Below are 8,363 nucleotides of genomic sequence, written 5' to 3'. Positions count from 1 at the left end.
CATAAAGCTTGAATGGTGCAAGTTGCATATTTTGTTAGTGAAACGTTTTCTTGAGAAGGCTTTTGTAATTAGGTCTTGTCTGGCTACTATGACTACTGTGCCTGAGAAGCTTCTAACCAGTGAAGCAACTGACCCTTACAATTATCCTGAGAAGTAGGGAAGTACCATGACAAGAATTAATAGATGAGGTAATTTTTTATAAGTAAAGTCCAAACATATGATATTGGGGTGAAATCAGATGACCAGTGATTCAAAATTATTTATTTGACAAAGTAAGTAAACCTGCTTTTGTTTGTTTTGTTTATTTGCTTTTTCCCCCCCTCCACACTTAGGTATGTTGATACCCTGGAGAAACAACCTTGAAATAGAGTCTAGTCACATACTAACTTAGTTCCCCGCTAGAATATGAACAACTGTGCTAGGTTTAGGATATCCAGGAGCAACATATGGAGTTGAAGAAAAGAAAAAAAAACTCACTTGGAAGTGTTGCTTTCCTTTGCTGAGCTGTGTTTGGTCACCATACTGCAAAAAAGCCACAGGGTATAATTAAAGTTGTTTGGACACATAAAATACTTTGTCTCTTTTTGCCCTGAAGCGTGAATGAAGATTTTCAACCTTTGTAAGAGCTGAATTAGTAAGAAATGTTCCTGGAGGCATTTCATCCTCTCAAGCATCTTCCATTTCACTTTATTCTTGTCACTAAATAACTATTTGGTGTCAAGGAGTTCTGGAGATGATGTGAGACTGCTCAGACTTTTGCAGCAACTTCAGATTTTTTTTTTGGCCTACTGATAAGACCACTGTCACTGATGCTCCAAGTGCCGGAGCACAGCTGGCTAAGGAACCCAAATGAAATAATTTCATATTATTTTTCAGAAAAGCTGTAGGTTTCCCTACTTTTTCCAAAATACCATTATTCATTTTTTTTTTTTCTAAAATTAACAGATACTATTTTGAAAAAGTAAACTTCTGCACCATTGACTTACATACTGAGCATCTTATTTAATTTCTATCCCAAATCGGATTAATGCTTTATGTCTATATATCTCCAAATATTTTAAGCAGAAATCTTACAAAGCATGGTTTCTAGGAAAGTATTTCTCATAACAGACTCAAAAATATGTTGAGGACTACTCCTCAGAGTTTAAAGATTTGTAAAATCGTCAGAATCATCAAAATATGTCCTGATCTTAGCTGATATTAGCTGATTACTGGACATCTTTCTTGCACTAGTTTTGTCATTGACTTCCAGACTCATTATTATGAATACCACATCCCTTAGTCACATTTGTGCTTTCTACATATTAAGAAAATGATTTTACCATGTTGTATTTTCATTCTAATATATGTCTGCAAGTGTAAAAAGTACCAACATGCTTTAAAAAGAATGGAATTGGCTGATTCTCAAAGCTGCTGATAGCTGCCAAAATCTGACCTCACTATTATAGAACTGCTTGTTTGCTTATTTGTTTGTTTGTTTTTAATTCTTTAGTTTAAAAAAAAAAAAGAGAAAAAGAAAACTTAGGCTTGACCTCGGGAATAATACTTTATATACTGTACTGCATGATGTGATCCCTCAGACTTGTAGTTATGAACAAAATTGTAACAAGGAAAATGTTTAAAGCTTTTATATAATCAAAGTGAATTTGAATGCTGAATGCATTTGGCTTGAGAATGAGCCTATCATACTTTTTGAAGCCTTGGATCTCTTAAAATTAAAGATGACATTCAGCAGATATGAGGACATCAAAACTTCCAGTTACTAATCCTTCTGAATCAAATTAAATATCAGGTATTTAATGACTTTCTTGCTGTGGTCTTCTCCTTGATGCTTTTTATTAAGACGTGAGAAAACATTTGAAGAACTCGATCCAGTAAAAGCCTAAAACTGTACAACCCAAAAACATATATGGATGACTTGTCCATTCACAGCTCAAAGGTGACTTTAAAACAAACGCGAAGAAGAATGTTTAGTAATGGAGTTGAACAAAAGACTGACAATTCCTCAGAAATTTACAAAGCCCTGTTTTTAATTATCCATCACACCCATAGGTTGTGATCTCCTGATGTGACATTTTCAGTATCTTGACTTAGAAAGTGCAGAAATGTTTTTGTTTTTTTTTTTGTGCTATGTTTAGCAACACTTTGTTTACACCATACCAATCAGTCTTTGTCTCTTTCTGCTGCCTGTCTGCAGAGGCCAGACAAATGATTTTTCTCTCTTGGCCTAACTTAAACTGCAGATGAATTTTACAGTCATCAGAAAATAGGCAAACACTTGGTCTGGTCCTATTTATAAGGCTATCCTGATCCTTGATTCTGTCAGACTCAGTTAAATCACCTGAGAGCTGGTTGAATTTTTCAATTATTCAGCAGCTTGGGAACTGATTGCCTGTGTCGTGTGACAAAAACCAACAGCTTGTTGAAATTTTTTTTGAGCAACCATGTCATATTTTCAATTTTAGCAGCTTTATTCTAAACTTCTGCATATAAAAATTGTCAGCCTCTTTTACATCCCTGCGAAAGAAAAAGTAATGACAAAGAAACATTACAGATGCCAAAAATGTATATTTAAACAAGCCAACACATTTACTTATTCAATATAGAGAAGAATTTTCATCAGTACAAATGCTCTTGAAAATGATATCTAATTGCTTTACTAGTCTATTCATGAGAGGCTGTTATTTTCATACATTTTAACACTTGTCAAACTCCATAAGTATATTTTGTTTGTTTTGAATTATTTTTATTCAGTTGGGAACGTGACTGCAGGAGTTGACTGCGTGTCTTTTCTTTTGAGATCCCCCTACTGACAAATGCATGGGAGAAACTCTTTTGAAACCCAGTGTGGAAACACATCATTACCCTTGTTAAACAGTACCCTTTAGAAACGCTGGTCTTTGCCAACTACCTGCATGAGATTCAGCATCTAGTCCCTCAACACAAAATCACAGCTTTTCCTCCCTGCTAGGATGCAGCTGGCAAACTGATTTAGATTGAGTCGGCAAGCTTCATCAATGCTTTCAGGGAAAAACCTTACAGAACATTAATCATTAGGCAATGAGCGCAAGACAATGACTCATGAGAAATTAATGAAGTTCAGTATATTTGCTAATGATCAAGGCAAGTGCAATGAAGATACCTGGCGATAAAACTGATGAGTCACAAATACCTTTGAAATAATATTCAGATATAGACTGCAAACTGGAAAACAGTGGTGTAGAAAAGGTCTTTGGCTTTTCTGCCTATCAAAGGAGCCTTAACATACATGGAAGCCCCATCCATCCTACTCCTTCTTCCAAGCTGCAGAGCTTTAGATGTAAAGACTGCCAACCATAGGTGTCCTTGAATGCCTCTCAGACCAATCTGCCAATTGGCAAGTAGTGCTGAGAGAACAATGACAATGTTAACACAAATGTAGCCTATCAGAAACTCACTATATTTTGTTGAGGGGATATTTTGTATGATTGTTATTGACTTTTACACAAGGTAGCTTCACACACATTGACGTATAAATAAAACAGTGTTAAACCAAACATGGAAATATATAACACTTTAAAGCTGGTTTATGCAAGTTAGACTTCCTCAGAAGACCATAGTTCAATTTAAACTAATGTAGCAGGAATCAAATGGCTATAGCAATACTACAGAGCCATACCTTCAAAATGAGGTCAAATACCTTCAATCTGTAGCTCACCTTATGGCTTAGCATATATTAAGTCAGAACAAAAAGGCTAACAGGATTTTAAAAGGAATATTCTAATTTACTTTTGATTTTTTTTTTGTCTTCATAACACAGTGTAGAGTAATCTAGTAAATGTAAATGCTATTAAGTATATATAGTAGATATTTTAAAACAGAATAACCTTGTGAAAACAAATGAAGGTTGCAGTAGCTTCACTCATGGCTTGGGTCCAGATCTCAAGCTGGGTGCTGAAGTGAAGTTTATGGCAACAACTTTTTCTTGTGAGAAGCTAAGTGACACCAGCTTTTTGTATGCTTGTTTTTTCCAATTGTTTTTCATATTCTAAGATTCAAACTTTGCTAACTTTCACTTTCATATGGAACCTGATTTGAGAATTTATTTGGTATGCTTGGGAAGTCAAATCTTCAACACTGTTGACCAGAAATATAATTGTTATAATGTGAAAATGCAAGTTACTTCAATGTCTCCATTTAAGTTCAAGAGTGGGTTAAATGATTAAAATTAAGTCATATGCCAGTATTTGGGGTTACAGATTGTGTACCAGTAGCAGCTACTTAGAAAACATCAGACATGTATAGTAATCCTTTCTCTGCTAAAACAACCCGTTTTTGGCAGTCAGTGATTATAGGGACTTTCTGAGCCAGAGATTATATACAGGCCAGGAAGTGTAATAACTGTGAATGGACCTGTTTCCCATGCAGTTTTCTAATTCTTTTTAATCTCATTTACACTTTCAGCTTCCACAGTCTGATGGTGCAGTGAGTACTACCATTATTGTATTATAAAAATTTCTTCTGTTTTACTTAATTTATGTCTGTTGTCTGATAATTTCATTGGCTTCTCACAACAACTGGTATGAGAAGGCAGGGTAAATATGCATTCTCTGTGTGGTAGTTGTTTATGTCCCATGCACTATTCATAATTTTGTAGACCCATCTTATTTCTTTTTTAAGCTAAAAATGTCACTCTACTATATATTAATAAAAGTTGTTTCACATAGCTTAATACCCTCTCCTTCTTTTCTTTAGTTAATTTCTTCTTTTCTTATGAGCAGGAGGGATTGTGGTGTTTTCACTCCAATGGACTCCACCACACCACTTTCTCACTCCACCTCCTCAAAAGAAGAAGAAAAAAGGTCAAGCGCTAAGATAAAGACAGGGAGATCATTCAAGAAATTACTCTTCAACCCTGCCTCTCCCTCATGTTCATTTTTTGCTGCTGCTCCAACATGGAGCTGTACTACAAAGCCCACCCTTCAGGCACTGTTCTCCACGAGTTGCAGCACCAGCCCAGGCTGCTCCTTGGTATCCATGGGTTGTGCCTCCTTCCTCTGCTGCCCCACAGGCTCCTCTGTGGCTACATGTGGAGATCTGCTCCGCGTGGTGCCCATGGGCTGAAGGATGACATTCTGCTCCTCCGTGGATCTCTCCTGGGCTGTAGGGAGCTACTGCTTGGCATCTGAAACACATCCTGTTCTACTCCTGCGCTGACCTTGGTGATGGCAGGGCTATTAACACAAGTTTCTCTCTCTTCTCTCCCAGCTACCATTGCACAGCATTTTCTCTCTTAAATTTGTTTTCAGGAGCAAATTGAGCAGTGCTCTTCACTGAGCCATCAGCAGGTCCTTTTTGAAACATCTGGAGTTACTCTGATCTAATGGGGGACAGATCCTTGTCTCTGCTCACAGAGGCCATCCTTGAAGCCTGCCTCATTATCAAAACCTTGCCACATAAGCCCAATACAGGGATGAGAATTGACTAGCACTTTACTGATGTCGTTTTGTCATTTAGTTATAAATCTGAATCATATTTTGGTTTTGTTTTGTTCCTTTCCAAATTATAAATAATATGCTTTGTTTATCCTTTTGACTGTATATTACCCAATGAATTCCAAAACCTGTCCTTAATGGAATAGAAGTTTATCAAAGTTTATTTTTACATTTTTTCTGCATTTTTAAGACATCTAATATATTTCAGCATATTGAAGGATTCTCTCTAGTGACAAACACAATTATTGCCATGTAGTTTTAATATCAATATTTTTTTATTAGACGTATCTGTAGTTTTCGGAAGATAAAATCTCTGCAAGTATATGAGATATAAAATATGTTTATGGAAGAATTTAATTAATAATCTGAAAATTAGTTGTTCAGTATTTTATTGATAAAATTCTAGAAGTACGTGCCCTAAAGATCATAGAACATTTGGTATAAAGATCATTCAAAATCTATCCTCTGAAATAAGATTGTCATTGTCTAATAGGGCTGTATCACTGCTATGCTAAATAGCTTTTAAAATCTTCTAGTATTTCTCAATATAATTTAATGTTATCTATGTGCTAACTATATTATTTCAGTGTATATTCAGTTGAGTCACAGTAACATTATTTTAGATGGAAGACCACTTGAGAGGACTTCATTACACCTAGGGAGAGTTAATAATAATCCATGAGTGCAGGAATTTGTTAGATAATTTTGCAGTTCTTGAAAAGTCTGTAGTAACTCACTTTCAGTAAAATACAGAGCAACAAACAAACATTTCTTTTACAGAAAAGTAGGAGGTAGTGAGAGGTAGAACAGGTGAGGTGGCACTACTAAATAAACTGACCATGAAAGGACCATAATTAAAGCTGAAGTCTTCATCTTACTGAAACATGCCATTCATGTGTAAATGACAGTTGGAAAGGCCTTGGAAAACCATAGTCTTAATAGCTGGAATTGCAACTGGTCCAGGGAGAATCTGTTTTGAAATATGTATGTTGGTTTAACAGTAATGTGTTGTTTTAGTCTGGAATAAATGCACTGAAGAGATTCAGTATGCTTCTCTGAAGGTGTCAATTCATCCAATTGGGTTTGTGATGCAACTCAGTCGTGTATGAGTGGACATATATTTCCATTTCTGTGCTTTAATCTGTAGATGGTTTAAAAGAGTTCATAAATCAACAGTTCAAACTTTTCTAACATTGTGTCAAAAAAAAGAAAAAGTTTAATACTCAGTGTTAATTCAGAGTACCTTGATGTACTAATGTGTTTAAGTCTGCATAATTTCTTTCCTCTTGATTCTATTAAAAATATTTACATTCCTGCAGAGAAAATAATTCCATGTTCTGGAATCAAGTTGTTACACTGAAAAGTCAGGTACTTTCTGTGAAATATAAAGGAATGAAAAGAAAAAGAATAATTACTTTGATATGAATGTAAATGACTAATTCTTTTTAGATTAACACATTTAAGTATTTTTTGTAACCCCGTTCCTAATATTGCTAAATAGAACAATTCAGTGTAAGAAAATCAAATAAACCAACAAAAGGATCCATTGCCCTTCCAAGGTGGGGGAAACTTCCCCAAACTCATGAAGAGGTTAAAGACTATGGATGGCAGCATAGTTTACGTATAGAAAGGATACGTAAGATACGTAGAAAGGAAAAAACTCAGATGAGCATAAATGATTTACACATGAAAGACCTGTTTGGAATCCTATGGAAGGAAAGAGCAGTGCTTTTACAACAGAGAGATGGTACTGATTTGGGAGAGTCAGATCTGCAGAATGATGTTTTGGAAGAGTTAGGGCTGTATGAACTGCTCTTGTGGAAAGAAACACGGTAAATTGTCTCTTTTTTCCTGATTATCACACTCAACAGAATGAGAGATAGGTGAGGCATAGTTGCAGGTGGAATATCTTTCCTTAGATAACATGTAGTACTTCAGTAGCCAACTACACTCTGTTAGTATAAAATGATGTCAAAAATACTGTGCCACAATATTGATTTCCTAGGTTGGTCTACTATAAGGAAATAAAATGGAGTAGGCTGTGCTTTTACAAGTTTACTAGTAAAGAGTGTTCTGCAGTAGAAGGCCTATAAGTTTACGCATGTAGATAAGTGAAATTTTAGGCCTGTTGATAAGTTCTGTGCCTTGCAACAGCAAATATCAAGAAAATCTGAATGAAGCCAGATGGCTTTGGGAATAAAGATAATTCAAATCTGTTCCCTTATTGAAATGATGATCACTTTACTTTTTTTTTTTTTTTATTTTTTAAGTTAAGTTAGTGCAATATTGACAATAGCATCTTTCTCCATGAAATTTAATGATATACACTCTGCACTTCTGTGGTCACTCTTGTGTCCATACTCCACTAGGATATCGTTTCCTATATGACTACTTACCCTTGCAGAGAAAAGTGTGGAAGAACAGAGTCAAGATGTGCTTTCTCTCATCCATTTCAATGATTTAACTTATCTTTCCAAATGGTATTACATTAGAGTTAAATTTGGTGTAACTAGCCTGGAACAGAAATATCTAAAATATGGTTTATTATGACTGAGTAACTTCTTTCATGTAGTATTTTGTCTGGAAAAACTTGGAAGTATCAATTACCACCAGTGCTGTGGTAGACAATGAAAGTGTTATTCCTCTGATGACAATGGAAGAGATAAAGTGACCTTTTTAGCTTCAATTTTCCCTAGCTTACTTTTTCAGTTGTTTTATATTTTTTGTTCTCAACTCTGCCCCCACACCTTCCACGCCAGCTTTCTCCTCCTCTTCCTCCCCTCTCCCCCCCATGATCAATTTAAGACATGACAATACCAGATCCTAGATGAAAAATTACTGGCCAAGTTTCCTCTTTTTCTTCTTCTTCTTCTTCTTTTTTTTTTTTTT

The sequence above is a fragment of the Meleagris gallopavo genome, chromosome 3 (assembly GCF_000146605.3).
Source record: "Meleagris gallopavo isolate NT-WF06-2002-E0010 breed Aviagen turkey brand Nicholas breeding stock chromosome 3, Turkey_5.1, whole genome shotgun sequence".
Lineage (NCBI taxonomy): Eukaryota > Metazoa > Chordata > Aves > Galliformes > Phasianidae > Meleagris > Meleagris gallopavo.
Note: the sequence above shows the minus strand (reverse complement) of the source record.